This window comes from Columba livia, chromosome 9 (genome assembly GCF_036013475.1).
Source record: "Columba livia isolate bColLiv1 breed racing homer chromosome 9, bColLiv1.pat.W.v2, whole genome shotgun sequence".
In the NCBI taxonomy this organism is placed as follows: domain Eukaryota; kingdom Metazoa; phylum Chordata; class Aves; order Columbiformes; family Columbidae; genus Columba; species Columba livia.
In genome coordinates this window covers 24,968,481-24,989,443 of record NC_088610.1, presented here as the reverse complement: position 1 = coordinate 24,989,443, position 20,963 = coordinate 24,968,481, and the positions used below count along the sequence as shown (strand labels likewise).

The 20,963-nt window shown below is 39.8% G+C and overlaps 1 protein-coding gene and 1 long non-coding RNA gene across 7 annotated transcripts in view; both read left to right on the top strand.

Annotated features, from left to right (window-relative positions):
• The window catches only part of LOC102084468 (glypican-5), a 442,035-nt gene that overhangs the window by 247,531 nt on the left and 173,541 nt on the right, over positions 1-20,963 (top strand). The gene's annotated exons all lie outside the window — the stretch shown is intronic.
• Positions 7-7,220, top strand: LOC135580264 (uncharacterized). The gene is made up of 2 exons (XR_010474774.1): positions 7-2,319; positions 4,564-7,220. It is a non-coding gene; the product is annotated as an uncharacterized LOC135580264 (long non-coding RNA).

Genomic DNA, 20,963 nt, shown 5'->3' with positions numbered 1-20,963 from the left:
TAAGCAACTTTTAGAGATATTAGCATTTTATCACTGGGTTTGATAGCAGAGCTGAAGCTGAAATTACTGGGTGGTACTGCTCCTCATGTTACATTTCCCAGGAGAATAGGCCTGAAATAGCCATGTAGTGGGCAACTAAAGATACTGTTGTGCCAGCCGGTTTAAGAACTCTAATGAGGCAAAATTATTTCCCTGGAAGTTGCTCTAATTCCTGGCTGTTTCTCAATGGTGTAGACATAAACACATTAAAAACCAAAATGAGTCTATAAGGGCGTAAGGAATGCTGAAGTCAGGACAGGATGTTCTCCAGGATGAATTAACTGTTCACCATTGAGAACATTGCCTTGACAGGCCTTGTTCTCCAGCCCCTCAGCCCAAAAGGGAAAAAACCTCCCAATGAGTTTGTCAGAGACATGATTAACCTGTGTCTGCCTCTGTCATCTCTTCGGGTTCCCTCAGATGTACTTGCAGGCCTGGTGCATCTGCCACCTTTCAAAGCTCAACATACGATTCTCTGGTACTATGATTATTATTACTGCTCCAGCACCCCTCTTTGTGAGCTCTCCAAGTCATACCAGTCCAAACGAGCTGGAGCTAACAGTTGTAACAGAGATTGATTCTCATTTAAAGTAGGCACGTTTTCTTGTCAGTGTGTTTGGAGTCAGGTGTGTTTGCACATTAGTCTGCTCGTAATTTTTTCACCACTAAATAGCGGTGGAGCGCAAGGATATAGATAGTAGAAAACCACTGTAAGATTAAACTCCACCTTGTGCAGGAAGAAAAATAACCTGCACAGGTAAAATGGGAGGTAAAATTGCTTAGTCAGAATGTGGGAGGTTACTGAGACTGTGGCTGTGACTGGGAGTCATGGTTTGGTCTCTCATTTGCTCCTGCAAAAGTACAACCCTCCTTTACCTCTCATCAACCACTGGTGGTAAATCTGTAATCTAACCAGTAATTAGTGTTTTTGTTAAATCTTGCTTGGCTCTAATGTTCTTCTACTGTTCTGTAGGCTGTAGCTTAGGGATCCTTTATATCACAGTGTTTTATTTAACTTGCCATGGGGGATTACAACAAACAGTCTGATGCAGTGCTTAATATTACAGTGAAATAGACGTTATGTGGTCAGATTGATGAAAAGGATAATTCATTATTTATCTGCCTTTGCATGTTATAAAGTACAGTGTTAATTTACTTTATAAATATTAGATATACTCATCTGTGTAATAGGCTTCTATAAACACTGACAATAGGAAATAGTTAGAAAAAGATTAAATTAAAAGTAGCTGTGTATTGGAAATTCTATTTCTTTGTCTGCTCTAGGAAAATAAAAATCTGAACAGACTCATAATGAGCTGCATACCAATTTTCTTAACTTATGTATGTTCAAAAAACAGCTTCAGTGGACTGTGTTTAACCAGAAGAATAAAACCCAATTCCTAGCTCTTTCTCTAAGTTGGAAGTGCTGCTTTCTGTTACTTATACTTCTGTTTTAGGAGAATATCATCCTTAAGGAAATGTAACTCCCATCAGATTGAGGTGCTTAGCAATAAGGGATTCCAAGGATGAAGGATTAAACAGAATACTGATTATTGCCCTAAGATGGTTTGTTCTTAAGTACTTGGTATAATATAAATTCCTTTGATTGTAATTTTAGTAAGATTTCTTCAGAGATCAAAGCATCAAAGAAGTTGCTAAATTTCTAAGGCTTTCACATACATCATCAAATACATGTAGCTATTTTCTTGCTGCTTGAATTTTCATTTTGGTTGTGACAGTAATATACAAATAAGACCTGACACTGAAAAGCCAATTAAATCAGGAGTTAGTTTTGTCAGTTGTGTGTAGACTGTATAGAATTAAGAGTTATACAGAATTCCATTACTCATTTTATAGGCAAATTGATTTTTTCTTTCTCTCTCTTTTTTATTTTTTTTTTTTTTAATATGTAAGGTGGAGTTTAAACAGTCATAAGGTGATATCTTTGTATCTTCTTAAGTGTTTTTCAATACCATTTTAAGCAATAGTTGTAGAAGCAATCCTAGAGAGGCAGGAAGCCCGGAGAGCGGAGAACAAATGCACAGAATGTGCATCATACGTGATGTGATGTGTCTAGGCCCAAATAATCTTCTGCCACTGAAGTAATATTTCTAAAAATACCCAGAAGAAAGCATGTTCTTGGGTAAGAGAAAGATGCACTGAGATTTTTAAAAGAATTAACCTTTCTGTCTCAACAAAAGTTCCAGCCATGCTGCATCTATCCCTCGGAGAGCCTGGACCTGTTGGCTTTGTGTCTTTCTCTCATGCTGTTTTGCAAAGGTGTGTATTTTTGAAAATCAGGATAATCTGCTGCTAGATAAATTTGCTGAGGTTGTGCACTACTGTCAAATACAGCCACGTTCAAATCAACAGGATCCATTTTTCTAAAAGATGTACCTTAGTTCAGCAATTCTTCACCACTTCTGGAGCAAATGTAATCTCTGCTGCCTTTGATAGCTCCTTTCTACCTGCTGTTGTCTACTGCTGGACCCCAGCTCTCCCTCATCACTCCTCCTTCCCCTGGGCTGGCAGTCCCGGGCATTCATTTAAATCCAAACCTGACAGTCTTTGCTGTACATCCGCCATTTCTGTGTTAGGTCCTTATTTTGACTTTTCCACAAATGCAAGAGATTCAGAACTTCATTGATCTCAAATCCCATGGACTCTTGTCAATGTATTATTCTTCTCGTGCATCCCAACTCCAACATGTTACAAATAATCTGTATGCAAGGTGTCTTTCCCTTTCTGCCTGTCATTTAGGCTGAAATGCCAGTTCATCAGAGACTATTAGCGGTTCCTCATTGTTTTCATCTGGGACTTAAATCCTCACCACATAGTTGTTGTTCTTTTAAAAAATGATTATGCAAATAGCAGGCCATTTCATAACCACTTTGCAAAGCCAAAGTGAAGTGAAATTTGGAGAATATTATTCAACAATTACTTCTATTTGCATCCTTGGCAGATAAGGCATTTGAAGGGTTTATTGTAGCTGCTGATTCACACAGCAGTAGAATTACCGAGTTACAATTTACAGTAACTTTTAGTAATGCAAGAACAGATCAAGTGAAGTCCCAGGTTGATTCTGAAGAACTAGCAGTTAGAAATAACATCTTTTCCTCCCCCTTTTTTGTGAATAGAGCAGATGTGAACTGCAACTGATAATAAACATAAAATCCCCCATTGCGCCTTGTTTAAGTACTACTTCTCACCACATAATTGCACTTAAATATGTTTTCATGTTTTTCTTTAGCAGAGTGCTTTTTACAGTTCAAACAGAAATGTTTCTGAGGCCAAGGTTAAAAATCCTGAAGGATCAATTGCATTGAAAAGCAATGAAAATGTTAGGGAAAAGTAAAAAAGCTTTGACTATAACTTTGCTAGTACGGCTGCATGGGCATTCTCAAAGATTATAATATAATAAGTATTATACAAGCTTAACTTATTTGTCTTAGCCTATATCTAATCTTGACAGATTTTGAGAATCAGTGTGTTTTGCTGTTGTCAGTCAGAGATGAATGCTTATGGCATGGCTGTAATTCAAGATGGCAATGCAATATCCTAGCACTTAAAATGAGAGTAATCCCAAAGCAAGTCTTGCTGAATCTGGACCCACATAATAGTTTTTTCTCCTCCACCAAAGTCTCATGGATCTGCCAGCTGAACAAAGAAATTCATGTAACTTGAATTCCTCTTAGATTTGTGTACGAAAGATGCCATCATAGCAAAGTTTGAAGCAACAGCACTGAGTTGGTTGTTACAAATAATATGAGCTAGCCATAATTCAATCTCAAATGTTAATTTAATTGGGTTAGACAATAGAGAATAATAAAATAAATCATTTAACTACTACTTACTTTAAAAGTGTATATATTTTTTAGACATCTATGAAATTTATTGCATTATAGACTTTATATGAGATTTAAGTGGAGACGAGTTGGTTTGATTTTCATCCAAAGTTGTAGCTGACTTGGACTAAGACTCAAAATATTCTGTTATTCTTTTCGTCCAACAGAAAGAAAGGTAATAATCTTAGAAAAACTGTTGCTATATTACTTCTGGTACTTCAGATTTAAACAGCCCCAACAGGCTTAGAAGTATTCTCGCTTGCCCCACACATACCTCCCAAAACCTACAGAGACTTGTGTCTCTTACAAATCAGAGCACCGTTCCCAGAACTGCCACATGTCTGGATTCCCAAAACAAGTGCTCTTTTTTTCTGTCTAAAGCATGTGGAGACTTTGGACATCTCTTCAGGATTTCAGGTGCTCTGTATCACTTTTGGAAGTGTGAAGCAAGACATCTGGAAATCCCAGAGATATTAATTCTCTGTTTGGTGGCTAACCAAGCAGACTATCTGTAATTTGAGGTATTGAATTTAACGCACAGATTAATAGGAAAAAAACCACACTGGAGGGGCTGGGCCCCAGTCCTACTTGTGTAGTGAGTACAGTGCACTGACAGTCTGTGCACATGTAGCACTTCCAGGGTTTTCAGGATTAATTACATGCAGGCTCTGTCATACAGGTACTTCTGTGATGGTGGTCCTGTACAGCCATACAGGATCCTGTACAGCCATACGGGAGGTGAGCAGCGTTCTCTGCACCGTGCCAAGGATGCACCATCAGAGCCTGTGGAAGATGCTGCCCAACTGACCTCGGGGCCAGTTTTATCTTTCGCAAGTACCGTAGGATCCACATCCCTACTCAGCTGGAGAAAGCATTCCTTAGCACAGTAGAGACTGCTGATTCTTCAGGGCAGGTTTTGAATGGCCTGGGTCAAAGAAGATTAGCTGGGCCTCAGCTTGTCTGCAGTTCAGGTACAAGAGAGATTTTCATTGAAGCAAACACTTCTGTGGCTGTGTTGGTCCTTTTTGCATTCACATCGCTACAACAGCCCTTGCCACCTTAATTTCCTACTGTAAACAGCAGTGATAATTGAATTAATACAGAAGTTATTGGCTGATTAATAAATAGTAGCAAGAAGTGCATATAGTTAAGGAAAATAAAGTTAGAATTAATGAAACCTGAAACAATGATGTTTAAAGTCTTACAATGCCAGGAAAGAGCAAATGGATTGGGTTTTTTGTTGTTGGTTTGGTTTGATTTCCTGCTCTGCTGTGTAAAAATGGTTCACCCTGTTCTTCAGATAAACTATAATCTCAGATTACTTCATCATTTATATAGTTTGTTTAGCGTCCTATTTTTTTTCCAAATGTTTGATCTTATTAGATTCATGGGCTGTTTTTCTTCTCCGCTGCTAAGAATCAGACATCTCTTTGCTTCCAGATATAAATGCTGAATGCTCAACTCTGAGATAAGTTATGATCTTTTTCATAATCTATATGCAATGAAACAATTCATCCCAATGCTTGAAACAATCCACTTTGCTCAAAGACTGAGCGTAATCCTTCTCTGTGTGGTCTTCTGTATGGTTTCTGTTTCTTAGAAAATATATTTATAAATATATGTAATGTACGCTGTATAAAAATTTTGGAGACATAAGATTTCATCATATGTGCAATTAAAGTAAGAAAAGATACATGAATGCTGCCAGTCTGGGGAAAATAAACAAAGATTTAGTAGCAATTTAGCTCTCTAGTTTCTTTAAAGAACCTGGCAGATTTGTCATGTATAGTTCTTAGCAAGCCATCTTTGGGTCTGTAGCTTTTTGCTTTTGTAACATTTTTTCACATTGACTTGTCAATCAAAGCTGAGAAAATGCATCTGCTGTCTATTGGGGGGCTCTTTTGTTACCAAGAAAAATAAAAATCAGCAAAGAGCCCTCTTTGCAAAGGAGTGTATCACGCAGCTGTGCATCGCGTTATGGTAACATATAGCAGACTATGTAGTAATGGGGATGTTTCACTGGGAAGTGTTTCTCATGATAAAAGCTATAGTTCTCGGTCAATTAAACAGGGGGTGGTTGGTGATTGCTTAGGAGCATTTCTCTGTCCAGGCTTCCATTAGGTGGAGTAAAATTCACAAGAAATATATTCAAATAGCAGGCTGAGGCATCTGAAATCTGTCAAAATCCTATTCTGGTATTAGGTTTTTGCAAACTGCTGTTGCTTTGAGACGAATAATTTGTGCCCCTTCCTCATTTCTGACCTGCACATCCCAGGTGATGCTGCTGGGGGATGTGCAGGGGAAGGGACAGGGGTGGGCTCCTGCTGTAAAATACAGACATATGGCCATGAAGGAAGAACAACACGGATTCCGTTTGTCTGCGTACCTTTGGGGGTAGATAGAAAAGCAGACTGGTTAATACTCAAGTTGTTAGGCCGTTCACCTGGAGATGTGGGACCTCCCCGTGCAAGGCCTGCCATTTCGGGTCACTGGGCTGTGTGCAGTGGTTTTCTTCTCTCACACTCCCTTGTGTTTTAAAAAGAAAAGGACTTTGGAAGCTCTAACCTTAATTCTGCCGTGGCATTGAGACTCCTCTCAAAATGAGAAGTTTGGTCATGAATCAGAACAGGAGAGCTCATTCTTGTCCAGTCCCACTGAAAAAAAACATCACTGCAGCATTGTTTTATGGAAAGCATATGTTAATGTTGTAATTTATTGCTAATTGAGGTATATATCATCTCTGCCTGAAATCAGTGTACTTTTGCTGGCCTGAGGGCTGCAGGTTGCTTGTTTGGTTTTGTTAGATATAGTGACTTGAGATATAATTAAATTATTTTAATTAGAATTGATAAATGACTTTTTAGTATTAAAAACAGCGTCAAGTTTTCAATAGAAACAGAAATGATGTGAAATAGCGGCTCAACTAAACCAAAATGTAGCATTTTAAAATAAGACGAATCTGAATCTCAAAGTAAATTCAGCATATATTACTATATGCTAGCAAATATATAATGCTAAAGTGCCTGTTTATTATTCATGTGTTGTGTCTTAGAGTATGCTGTGCTATTTGTCTTGCAAGCATTTTCAGAAATTATTTGCCCAGATGGGCCATTGTATGTGTTTTGTTTTGCTCATTGTGGGAAATTAGTCTTAATAAATCAAAATCACATATTGAGTCACAGTAGTGACTTGAGCCAAGTGGGGGAGAGGGAGGGGAAGAGCTACTGTTTCAATCTATAACTGAGCCAAAACATTTCACATATGGAAAAGCAGAGTTTGAAAAGAAGAGTCTTATTTAAAAAACAAAAAAAAACCCAAAAAAACAACAAAACAAAACAGAGTTTATCCTTAGGCTTGAGTGCCCAGTTCTAGTTGAAGTTGATTAGCAAAAGCCAAGCTGATATTTGTTTTCATAGATGAGCCAAGAAGTGTTTTGGGCAGCAAGTGGGGAACTTTTCCACCAGTAATGTCAATACTGGGGTTTCTTGGCCCCCCCAAGAGAAATGCATCACTAATAACTGTGACCTTTGTGGTATAAGGTGTTAACCTAGAGGCATACTGTTGTTAGTGTTTAACACTTCCTGAGGTAGGATAATGTGCTTATTTCTGGAGGTGGTAAGCTTGATATAATAGGAAAGAAAAGCAGAGATTTATGGGCTGATCATTGTTTTCTTTAGGGTAGAGGAAAGGTCTTCAAACAATTGTTTGATCATTGACCAAAAGGAAGAACAAAGTCGTTTTCCTCTCTTTCTGTTCCACTACAGAACGGAGGAGACAGGCAGAAAAAGCAGTGTAAGAGAATAAAACTAAAGACTACCTAAAGCCCAAACTTAGTTTTTAAAGCTCAAGTGGGTCTGTACTGTTGGTGGCAAGAAATGGATTAGTACTACTGAAACATACTGCCACTTCCCAGTTAAAGCAAACAGCTTGTTTCCAGCAATAATTTGGGTTGCACTGTAGCACAAGTTGAATCAGACTTGGACCATGGAATGCCCAGATCAGGTGTCCCTCTGAGAGGTTTCTCTTAGTACATGCCTGATGTGGTTGCCCGCCATGGTTGCCTGGTGGCACCGTCAGGTGATCCCGCACAACCCAGAACCATGGGACCCAAGTCATCAGTAGCACCTGCACCCCACCAGTTGTGCTGCTGAACTGGTTGCTCTGGGGCAGCTTAATGTGAGATGGTTCATACTTGTCTGCCCAAGCAAGCAGTTTTTTTATTTTAATTTAATTTATTTTAATATGTCTCCTCACTGTATCTACAATGTGTAGAAAGGCTAACATTTCTGAACCAGTTTGGTGCTGTTTGTATTCATGTGATCAGTCATGTACTTTTTGGAGGACAAAATAAAGAAGAGCTGATGATTGGTATGAGGAGGTTAGGCAGACTTCCTAGTGTCACTGTCCAGTCTCTAAAGAAGAAAACAGGGCCATGAGCAAGCATCAGAGGAGCTCTCGATCTGCATTCCTTTCAGCGTTCATTCCCCTATGCTTTGGAATTTAGAAAGCAAGCCTGAATATTGGAGAGAGGCTGTGTCAGGAATAGCCTTTCACTTCTCTTTAGGGAGACATTCACAAGTGATTTCTAAAGTAGGAAAGACTAAAGGAAACAATCCTCTTGCTTGAGGCAGAACCACTACTCTGAAATAGAATTATTTGTCAATTTAAAGAAACTCAGTCTTACAGTAGACCTGTTTTGCTTCTGACCCTGTCTTTTATTTCTTTGTACATAATACTCGTTTGTCGAAAGCATGATGCAGTTCTTGAATGGCCACAGACCTTGACCTTGCTGTCAGTGTGTTCACAAAATATGGGACATCTCAGCATTCGGGGTGCTGATGGAGGCTGGTGGAGGCTGCTTCCCCCCAGCACTGAGAATCAGAGAATATCTCAAGTTGGAAGGGACCCGTAAGGAACATCTCTCCCTTCCTCCAGCTCTCAAGTATAGCTATTTCAGCTTCTCAAGGGAAACACTTCTCCATTAATTCTGTGTAGCTAACATCCTGTTTTCTCCTTTACAAAAGCTCAATCCTGTACACTCGTGTTTCATCAGAATTCCCACGATAAACTTTCCATCAGATACAGAAGGTTGAGTCTTACCTGCTTGTTTGCTAACACTGACTGCAAGAGAACCCCCTGCTTCTGTTTTTAACTGTTGTTTTCTTAATTTTTGTCTTCTTGCTTTTATGTCAAGACTTGGAGATCTGCAAAGAATGTAAGTTCAGCTAATACAGAAAAGTTTAGTGGGAATTTTACAAACCCTACTGCACTCTTAAGTTTCACCATCTGTTACTTTTATGCACATTGGCTAGTCTTTAACTTTCTTACTTTTTTAATGGCCTTTCTTACCCATATTGAAATGTTTTGTTTCTGAAAATCAGCCTAGTTTAAGTCCATTTTAAAATAATTACGTTAGGTGTATTATTTAAAGGCACTGTGAAAACTCTTCTGCTGAGTATATCAGCTGATTTCATTGTACTCCAGACAGTCTGTGCAGTTTTCTCCTAACTCAATTCAGTCCTGTCCAGGTACGAGGCCAGCATGTAGGCTCAAGGGGAAAGCATAACAATGAATAGGAAGTAATGTCTTTGGTCATAGGAGACCAGGACATAGTCTGTCATCAGCCTAGCACAGACTGAGACCCAAGGTTTTCTGGTAATACTCAGTCACTGTCTGGAGAGCTGGTGTATTTGTCTGAGATACAGTATTAACCAGGCTCTCCCCACCGTGCCTTTCCAGGTTGATACCTTGAGAGGTGACATTTTATCAGTGCTACACTCGATGGCATCCTTCATCCAGGAGATGAAACACTAGCAGAAATAATGATAGGGGAATACTGTGCATCTGTGTCTTAAATGCCAGTTTGGACACAGTTGAGTGACGTTCCTCAGCCTTCTTTAAAAGTCTAGGTCCAAGCCAGCGTTGTAGGCACTGGCTTACATGGTGCTTAAACAACAAAATGCAGAGAACCCCACAGAGCACTTATGTTAACGGCTGTCATAAATAATAGTCAATGGGAATTAAGGATTTTTCTCAAAAGAAGGCATGTATTTTAGTTCTGATTTTTCTATCATCTTCTACCAGTGTTTACCAGAGTATAAAAGTTACCAGAGAGTGATAGATGATTTGAGGCTGGAAGGGACAATATGGAGATAATACGGCTCAACCTTCTCTTAAAAGCAGGGCCTTTAGATTAGGTTATCCAGGGCCTATAAAACCAAGTCTTGCATATTTGCAGCAAGGGAGATTCCATCTATTCTCCAGTGCCCTTCTGCTTTATGTTTATTTGCTTGCTTGTATCTATGAAAATAAGCACACTAGTTTTAAATGCGTCAATTCTTCCTGTTTATAGTGTTCTAAAGGGCCTGCTTGAATTCATAGACAATAGTTCTTGGGCACAGAATAGGCGTTTTATACCTTTGTACAGTGAAATGTGTTCCAGTGTATAAAGCAAGAGCAGTTATATAACAGCTCGATAGGGAGATACCTTGGAGGTTCCCGCTTCCTATGGGAAAACATCCAAAGGAAATGACAACCCAAGTAAACAGCATGTCTCCATATTTTGCATGAAGCAGATTCATGTGCAAGTCCAGCCTGCCTGGGTTACTACCAGTGAGGCTGACATAAATGGAAGATGCTGGTTAAGAAGCAGCAGCCCACTCGTTTACAGAGCACAGAATTTGCGTACGCTTGCTGGCTGGAAGAAAATGTACTGCTGTGCACCTGATGCTGAGAAAAGCCTCCGGTGTTATGGTTGGGAGCTGTTTGCTCGTTACTGTTCTTTTAAATTGCGTTGAAGTGCGTATGTATGCCGTGGCTTCTGTGCCTTTGCAAATGTAGACTGCTCCTGAGCATAGGTGGGACTTTTTCAACCTTTAACTGGTATTTCATGGCTGAAAATGCTACTTAGAGATCTGGGCTCTGTAGTCCTGAAAACATCCAGGCCATCAGTTTCTATAATCTTGAACACTTCAGGCTTTGGCTAGCTGATGTGTCTTGCATTGCAAATATGATATATTTACTACGCACTGTTTAGTGACACTTATAATCTATCCTGCTTCCTGGGACTGTATGCATTTTAAATGAGATAATACATTTATGTCACTTGCCTTCTTCATGCATCTGAAATGAATCTGTGTCTCAGTTCAGTTACATGGGAGTGGATCTATTAGGGGCTGACTATTCCCAGTCCCTGATGTCATAGATGAACTTGTCATTATGCAGAACAGTCACCCAGGACACCACCGATTCCCTTCAGAAGTGGGTAGCCTTGGTATTGCCTTAACACTGATGGCAAAGTGAAAAATGAGAGGCAGCAAATAAGACAGTGCCACTTCACATATAGAAATTATACGCTTTTATCGCTGTTTTCTCAAGCTCACTTTTGAGCTATGTGAGAACCACAGTCTTTTACCCTGGAGGAAAATCATCCCATGGAGAGTCTATCATGACATAAGTCTCAGGCAAGTGCTTCCCCCACCCCAAAGATTTGAGAGCTGGCAATACTTAGCAAGTGTGAGCTGCTCACAGACAACTGCAGAAGGTATCTGCCCTGTTGCAAGACAGAAAGTGGGTTATCTGCCTCTTACAGCAACACAGAGCTCACAAAATTTTTAATATAGAAACATTGGTGAGTATTCACAAAGGGTAATTTTGGCCTAGTAAAGCAAACAAGACCCAGCACGTATAACCATGCTTAAGCCTAGAATCAATATTTAGGTGTGTCCCTAACTTTAAAGACCTAAAAAATTCCACTGGCTATTCACACTGTGTATAATTATAATTATATGCCTGCTTGAGTGAAGGCCATGCTCAAAAATAAGAGAGATGCAGAGCCTGATGTAAGCCTCCTGAGGTTGAAGCCTTTGCGTAATTGTTAGAGAATAAGATTCCGTCTTCGAGAGGGTAAATCAAAATCTCGACATCAAGGCTTTTAACTCCAGACCACCCTTCTCCATTGATAATAAACAGAATCTAGGGAGGGTCTTCTGGTAAGGCTGGCATTAACCTTTGCCAGCTCACTATCATTTATGCCCCACTTTTCTCCTTACTAGAACCTTCATTCAGTGTGGCATTTAACCACAGAGGTCCCTCAGCTGTTAGGTGCATGTAGAGAGGTACGTGCTTTTTTGATGCTTTAGTGCTGAGTGTGCTCCCGTGCAGGTGTTTGCGTTCCAGGCTCATGGTAGCGTGCGCACCGCGTCACAGTCCCCAAAAGAGGTGGGGGTAACAGGACTGAGTTCTTTTGAAGCAACCACAATGTGTCCTCAGTCTTACACAGTTCAGTCCCATCTGACAATGGATTTATGTAGGTCTATACATGCTTTTGATGTATGTAGCTGGAAAAGAAGAAACTGATGTATACATTCTATTGTTCCCAACATTTAGAAGAGAAGGTTTCTATCTCTAATTTATTAATAATTTTGATATGGAAGATACTTTTTCTATGTGATGAGGAGTTTTCCAGAGTTACAGAAGTGTGTCTAATAACAAATTTGAATGGATTCAAGTGATGGTCAAATTTGAACACAGCTTTTAATAGCCAGAAGTGAAGAACTAGAACATAGCCTACCAATATGAGGCATGTAGTGTTTCGAATGCTGCCATATGTCCCGATACATATCAGCCTCGCAAACAGAATCAAAAAGTGCTCGGTGCCATTTCAGAGCTCTGCGTCTTGTTTGCTCCTTTCAGTATCTGTAAGAGGAGTCTCTCACAGCAGAGTTTTTCAAAATGACATGTTCATGGGAGTGAACTGGCAGACAAACAATGTAATTATTGGATAACATAATGAAATATGACTTGTGCTTCACTGCAGTAAAATGACGCTGAACCATATTTGATGTGGCATTTGAAATAAGAGAATCTAATAATATAAAATGGATTTCAGAAGGGTAAATGGAAAGCTTGAGATTTGTCTTTCTTAGGCATATAATTGGGGCTGGATGAAGTCATAAAGAGAGGGGAGAGGGCCATGGGCCGCAGCGAGCTGCAGGCACTTTGAACCCCTTCATGAAGCTGGCCGTTTATGTCACTCACTTGAATAGAAGTTTAATATTAAAGAGCTTTGTTGCATGAAGTTCTAGTCTTGAGGGTATTTCTGAGGCATGCAGAATGATAGCAAAGTTTTAACTGAGGTGTGTAAAATGAATCACTTAAGGTATTCAAGTTCAATTTTGGACTTCATTTAGAGTGTTTATGAACCATATGAAGCAATATTATACTTTCTTATTATAAAGATTATTTCAGTTATTGGTTAATATATTTTTTTAGATTTTTTTTCCATCTAGCTTTGCTAATCACTTCCAAGTACTCAGTAGACTAAAAATTGCACACCAGTTACCAGACACGTAAAATAACTTTTGAGTTGGTAATATGATATATTAGCTAATAATCCAAACAAAATATAATAAATTGCTAGTTAATTCTGAGACAGTCAAACAAAACTTAAATATATTGGATTTATTTTCAAACTCAAATAATTACTTTCTGAAATAAGAAGTTTCTGTTTAGCTCCTAAGTGTAATGGTTGAAGCCAGGAAGTCATGAGTGCAATCAGGAAACGGGATTAGCTGGTAATAAACCATCTCAATTCAGTGTCAAACAAAAAATACTTTACAATTTCAGAAGTAACGAAAGAGGAATACTAAGCAGTACAAAGCATAAATTATGACAAGTCAAGAAGAAAAGCTAAAGGTGTAATGTAAAACCTGCGACTGGTAGGGCCAAGGACAGTAAGAAACTGTTTTATCTTGTATGCTAAGGTATGCTATTAGATAGGAAATAGTAACGAGGCAAAACTATCCCTGTGCAACATATCAGTTCTAGTAAATGCTCTGGAAATTGTGGCTTTATTCTTTGAGCTGTCGTGCGTGTCCGTCTGTCAGACTGTTCCGCCTGCAGCGCTTCAAAGTGATCAAGTCCAACCGCGTTTCCGTAGCTGTTTCTGTCAGTGCAGGAGGTTTCTCTCCTTGCCGATTACTCCTGTTTCGGAAGTTTTTGGACTGCGCAGGCATGTTAGCACATATGGTAGTTTGATTCCTGAGAAAAGATTCTTGGAAGAAGTGCCAGAGAGAGGTGCACCGAGCACGTAAACGGGGGCAAAGGATGCAGGGCATTGTGTTCTTAGTAAGTGGCTGTATGCAGAGTTTTAGCTGTAACTCTTGGTGTTGCGCTGTTTTGATTAAGCCAGCACAGCTTTTTTATGTGTGGATGCTTTTTTTTATCATTCAGGCAGGGAGAAACTTGCATGACTGTAATCTGGGTTTAGCTAAAATAATTCAATATGAACTGTCAAACTGGGATTAAACTAGTGAACAGGAGTTACACTGTGTGCAGTTGCTGTGCAGCCTGCTGTTAGGCTTGTAGCAATTTCAGAGAGATCATATGATCAAAATGCATCAGTTCCTTCTGGCTGGTACACAGACAGAAAAACAACAAAATCATTTTACTGGAGCCTCAAACCCAAGAAAATTCTGGTCTGTGGAGAATACTTCAGGAGTTCTTTTGAATCCTAGAGATGGTTTTAGCCACCTTTTTCTATGAGGAATTGGAAAGTGGCCTGAAAAGACTTTTTGCTTTTTAGCTCCCTCCTACTCTCATTTTTTTTCTCCTTTCCTTCGTTCTTCCCAATCCATGCTGTAAATGAAACATTTAATTCTGACAGTGGTAACTGGGTGACAGGAGAAGGATGGAGCACAAGCCCTGTGTGTGAAGCGGCCATATGCTCGTGTGGGTGTGGGCGAGTGTGCGGACGGGTTTAAGTGGGATGAAAGTCCCATTTGTGGGGTTTGGGGCTGTGGTACTTCCCTGCAAGCCCCAGAATTCAGGTCAATCTCAGCGTCACCCGCAAAGATGTTTCTCAGCGTCCCTCTGTTCCTGTTGTATCAGTCGTTCACAGTGGTTGATAATGGAAGTTTAGGTGAGCTGAAACCTCAGGGTCTATCAGAGGGAAGAGAAGCAAATGGGGGAGATTTAGCAAATTCACACTTAGTCCCTGGCCTTCTGCCTTGGATTTAGATTAAAGCCTCGAGAGTCACAGCCACTGGTACATGAGAGTTACGTTGCTGCAGTTAAATGAGTCAAATTTCCTCCACCATTTTGTAAGCCCTATGAGGGAGGTGGGAGAAGGCAGTGTTAGTCTGGCTTGTGAAGGGGAAGATGGCATCAATTTCTTAAAGAACACAAAATTCTGAGAATTCAAACATGCCATATTTTTGCTTTCCAGTCCAGGACTAAACAGAAAATAGCAACATCTGCACTGGAGACATAATACTGAGGAAGAGTTTCGTTTGTCTTGTTCCTTCTACTCCCTCCCTCACCCCAAAATATTCTTTAGCACTTGCAAGTCCACGGTGCTTGGTGGCAGTTCAGCTTTTCACTTTAGAATGCTCTTGCTTAGTATGGCTTTATACAAAGTTTTAGATGTGACAGAAATTAGATCAAATATCTACAACATCTTGAACAGGCTTCTGTGTTGTCTGGACTTTGGTAGCTTTCAGAAAGCTGTCAGCTGTAATATACTGGCATATATGTGTGTGTGTGTGTGTATACATTTGAGTATGCATATGATTTTGAGCATTACAAGTTGAAGACAATCAAAAGCTTTGAGCTCACATGAAACTGACAGCTTTTTCGGTAGATGCAGTTACCTGTGACTGTCATATTGATGTGAATTTTTTTCTTCCTCTGTCTCTGAAATAAGACAAATTGATAGACATCCACAAAATACCTGTTTCTGTCATCTACCGTGCTTAGTTCCCACCCAGGAGGTTCACTGTGGACAACGTCATGTCCCATCATGGATCCTCCAGGCCTGCTGCACTTCCGTGTTTGGTACATGATCCTTAGGAGGTGTCATATCCCTTCCACCTCGCCCTGTGCTCAGCTTCACACGTAGTTTGTGATAACTTCTATTTCAAATTCGAGGCAGGACAGCATTCTATCTTGAAGGGCTGGGGTTTGGTGGGGGCCGTATCCGCGTCCTGAGCTGGGAATGGGCTCCATCACCCTTTGGACTAAGTAGTTGTTTGCTTTCTTGGGTCTCCTTAAAACAGGAGTCTGTGGCAGCAGGCAGATATTCATGAAGTCAGTGAAGTAACTAACACAAGTGCACTCAGGGCTAAATTAGGAATAAAATCAGGGAATGAGAATAATTCTGGTTCCAGAAAACAGCTCAGAAAGTGCCTCCTCCCTAAATAACTGGTGTGAGATACCAAGATATCCATTTGTAATCACAGTTTCACTGAGAGCTACATGTACGTGACATGTTGCTTTGTAATATGATATATTGAGAAGTTGAGAATCCACAAAAGTTGCACTGTGATTCTCTTGTACCATTTTTCTGAACATGCTGATGAGTTTTAAAATAGAGGCTTAGGGCATAGATGCCAGAGCTACAAACCAAATGCTGATAATATGAGCTGCTTTAGTTTATAATTATATTTCTTTAGAAAAGAGTTGTTTTCAGTCACATTGAAAGTCAGAGCCACATACTTGATAAAAAGCAAAAAGAAAAATTCAAGCTTTTAATTACATTTTGGGTGTTGGTGATGTTTGACAAGTTTGCCTGTTGCAGATTAATGGCAAAGAGTCGCAGAAGAAACAGGAATAGAAAACTGCCTCACGAAAGGAGGAAAAAGGTTAGCTGTAAAAAAAATTAAAAAACAAAAAAAAAAAAAAAAAAAAAAAAAGAAAAGAAAGAAACAAAAAACCTTTTCAAGCAGGAAAAAGCTCCGAGTTTTGATGAATGATCTGCCAAAGTTTCAGGAGTTCAGTGTGCTGAACATGCCCAGGTTGGGAATGCACACAGGAACTCTCCATTGTGTCTGAACCTCCAGCCCACTCTTAGAAGCCTTGTAAAAACAAGTTTCTTCACGATGTTTCGATACCTGTTTCTGGCAGTTGTCCAGCAGCAGCGAACACAAAAGGAGCAATGGTAACGTATGTTGTCTGTGTGCGTGTTTTAGTGTGTATGTACACGGAGTCCTTCCAAGTTTTGTATTTTCCTTCACATTTTAGGGGCTGTTTGGCATTTGCCAGTGGAACAGGGGGTCTTTTTAGGATGCAGTGGTATTGAAGCCTTAAAATTAAACCTGTTTCAGAGAATATATTCATTGTTCGCCCTAGGAAAAGGAAATGCTTCAGAGAAATATATAGTTTTGTTAAAAGGGGGAGTTCCTTCCTTTTTTTTGGTAGCTATTGTTTTATTATATTAATCAAGCAATCCCTCACCTTTGCACAGAGCGATAACTGCCAGCTCCAGTTCCTGTGTGGAGTGGAAAGAGCCCGGGTGTGTAAGGGCCTGGAGCCGCCGTCCCTGCCCCACAGGAGGAGAAAAGTCACAGATACAGTGTTTTCCTCCAGCACTGTGTTCTGTGGGAGAGTGGTGAGGGCGACCTCGTGCAAAAACTGTCTTTCCTCTTCCTTCTGTCCATTCCTCAGCACAGACAGCTCTATCCTAAATTAGGGTATATAAGGAACTTTGGAATGTATTGTACAGAAGATGTACCAACTGATGTAAAGGGAAGGAGGAGGAGGAAATACAAAGCCTCAGTTGAAGCAGATTCACATGTTGAAAATCGTGCTGCCAGATGACAAATGCAGCTAAATGTAAATAAAGCAGACTCTCTAATTATAATTATGCTAATCCAGACAGAAACACTTGGTCTTTCCCAGTCCCTGAGAAAGAAAGGCTGAAAGTTGAGCAGTGAGCCTTCTCATCACAAGAACTTATGATTATTATTTTTATTACAAAATATACTGTATCAGCTTACTGAGACAGAGCTCATAATGACCCGTTCACTGGAAGTGCGATCAAATAAGTCTGGGGAATCAATATCCTGACTTTTTTTTTTAATGTCCATTTGTTTAGTCAGGAGTGTTGTTTTCATTATTCAGGTTGAGGAAGGCAGCCTCGCAGGAATTGGGTAAGTCAAGTGGAAGCAAAGGATGATTACGTGGCAGAGATGGAGAAGTATTCAGAGTGGATATACAAGACAAATGAGAACTCAGTTTTAATTTACATCTTGGAGTCAAACTCCTGGTGTTCCCAAGGACAAATCTCTCCTTCACATGATTTCCTATTCTGTAATAGACAGCTAAAGACTCCTTTCCTTTGTTGTGACTAGGGCAAGTGATCTTGAAAGACCAGCTGTTACCACAGGAGGAGATCTGGAGATGCTCAGGTATCGGAGGTTGTCCTGCTGATGTTGCTGGTCTGAGCACCAGCTGTCAGACGCAGGAGCAGGGGCTGAGGATGGATCGCAAGGCTCCTTCATGCCATAATTCAAAATCTCCCCACCATGTTTGCATTAGGCTGAATTGGTAACAGCCTCACTAGTAGTGAGTGTACATTGGTGGCATTCTCGGGTGTCCTGGGAGCGGGGAACACAACAAGAATGCGATGGAAGTATGATTTCCTTGCTTCCTCTGGGATGCTGGGGACAAGACCTTTTACTTTTCATGGGCAGAATATTATAGCAACAAGGCAACTGAAGTTTTGAAGGCCTGAAGAAACCTGAGACATACTGAAAGTGAAGCCTGATTTCACAGGAGTTTGAATGTCTCCGATCAGGCAAAATGCTTTTTTTTCCTAGAGGCTCATCAAACATGTATCACTTCAGTCTAACTGAAGGCTTTGGAAAAAATGAAGTTGGACAAAAAGCTATAAGCCAAAAAAAGCTCAGAGTAAATAGAGAATTAAGGATCATCATTTTTCATGGTGAGGATCATTAGATCATTTTTTGGAAATGTGATTAAAGTAAAGGATTGGAAACATGGCTGCCTTTATTTCTGGGTTAGAAAGCAATAGCGGACATTGTGATAGATAAGGAATGCTGGTCTGAGCAGATGAGAGGACGTATTGTTTCATAGAAATCACCTTTTCTTTGCCATAATTTCTGACGTTCTTGTAAAATTCCAAGCTACTTTCCTTGAAAACTGGGGATTAGAGGAGTAATTGCAGCTTCCTAATTTACAGTACACTTATGATGTGCATTGGACCATTTGAAGGAGAAGGCTATTTGTACTATTTTATTCCCTTTTAAATTTATAATCCCATTCTTTTAAAATGTTTCTTAAGAAAACATACTTTGAAATACAGATTTGTTACAGAAAAATGTCCTGTGAACATGAAGCAAATTACTGCCAGTTCAAGATACTTAACCATCTCACAGTTTCCTCATGACATCGATGAATTCATCAGCAATTAAAGGTAGAAGAGGCAAAATTTTTTTAATGGTACAGATAGAAATGCTGTACAATGGCCATTCTGTGTACACAACATACATCTAATATATATTTAAAAGGGCACACTGAGCATCTTGCGTGCTGTCTGCACTGGAAAAAATATAAATTGAAGGGTATATGTCAGAATGGATAATGTAAAGGATAGATGGTGATAATGCTTGTTGCAAGAAATTTGCTAAACTGAAGAATTTAAGAAAAACCATGGTGATCTCCTTTTTTTGTTCTAGGCAAATAGGGAGTAGAAATAAATGAATGATATCTTTGAAATGCCATTCAAAGCTATTTATTTTGTATAATGTCTTGTGTATCAGGCAAAATCATCTAGTAATGGTTTGGACTGTGGGAGTATATGTTAGCAAATAAATTTTGTTAGCAGCAGGGAGATAGATCTTGTTCATTATCTAGACAATATAAATGAAGCTTGATAAAGTTAACTTAATAATTTAATTATTATACAGACCCTGTTCTTTAAAATATACTTTTGATTTACTTTTTCCAAACTAACTTTTTCTTAACTAGATTCACAAATGGTAATACTGCATGTATAGAATGCTGTGTATGTTGTGAGCACTTTACGTGGGTGAGCGGTGCAGGTCTGGCTGTGGGTGAGTGAGATCAGCCCGCAGCAAGGTGTCTGTCCCCCCTTGATTCGGGAGCCATGTGGTGGCCGAGCGGTGGGGTGTGTCCCCTCCAGAGCCCGCCAGGGACCTGGGGACCTCCTGGCTGAACAGAAGTGCATCGGAGCTCTAGATAAGGCCCTTTCGCTCGTGTTTGGATGGAGACATTGGACCGATCAACAGCTATCCCAGGGTCAGAGGTTAATTCCAGCTGACAGGCCTTTGCTCCTCCAGAGGTTATAGTATAGCAAAGAAATTGGTGTTCTTTCTCTCTCACTCTCTTCAATCAAGGCCACTCTCATATTAATTGATCCCGTCTGAGGAAGCTCAGCTTTGTGAAGCTGGGCCCTGACAGACAGGTCCTGCCTCGCACAGGGGTCACTGCTGAAGCTGTTACTGATTGCCATGGTGGAAAAACAGAGCCTGAAATTTCATACAGTTTTAAAATCAAACACACTGTGATTGATAATGCAACATTTAGGATATTTTAGCTGACAGATGAGATTGCAGTGTAATGCAAACTGTGTAGTACTTGAACATAGACTAATTTAACCTTCAGCAGCAGAGCTCGTTAATTCCAGTTGGATCCAAGACATCACAGCTGTGCTGTACCTACTGAAGTAGATCTTACCATCTTGTGATATTTTGTGTTGTCACTCTTCTTGTTCACAACAAAACCTGAGTTACTTAAGATTTGAATTAGACCTAACAGTAGTAGAAGCATGAACTTACCAATTATATTTCAGATGTGTCACACCTTTATGGGCTTCAGTTATGATTGAGTTTTATTAGGTACCTTATAAAGAGAAGCCAAGACAATTCTTGCTAGCAGGAAAAGCAAAGCTGACCTATACATTCAAGCTTATGTGATTTCTAGTGACTATGTCAAATACTTCTTTCTAAGTTAATGGTATATCTCATTTATTAGAAAGAGAGAAAATTAAGTATCCTTAAAAACAGGCACTCCGCTCACTGGTTCTGTTGTTTTCTAGGCCTGGTTAGGAAGAAGGTGCTTCATTCCGTTCTTTTCAGAAAAGCAATTAAAATAGTCTAAATTTTCGTCAGTGGCTGGAGGTAAGAGGTAGCATCTGCTTAGCAGTTAAGGAGACACTCAAGTGCTGAAATGTTAATTCATTGCCTGATCCAAATAGCCCTAAAAACCTAGGCTGATTTCAAAGGACATTTGATCCTAGATCTATTATCTAGAAATGCT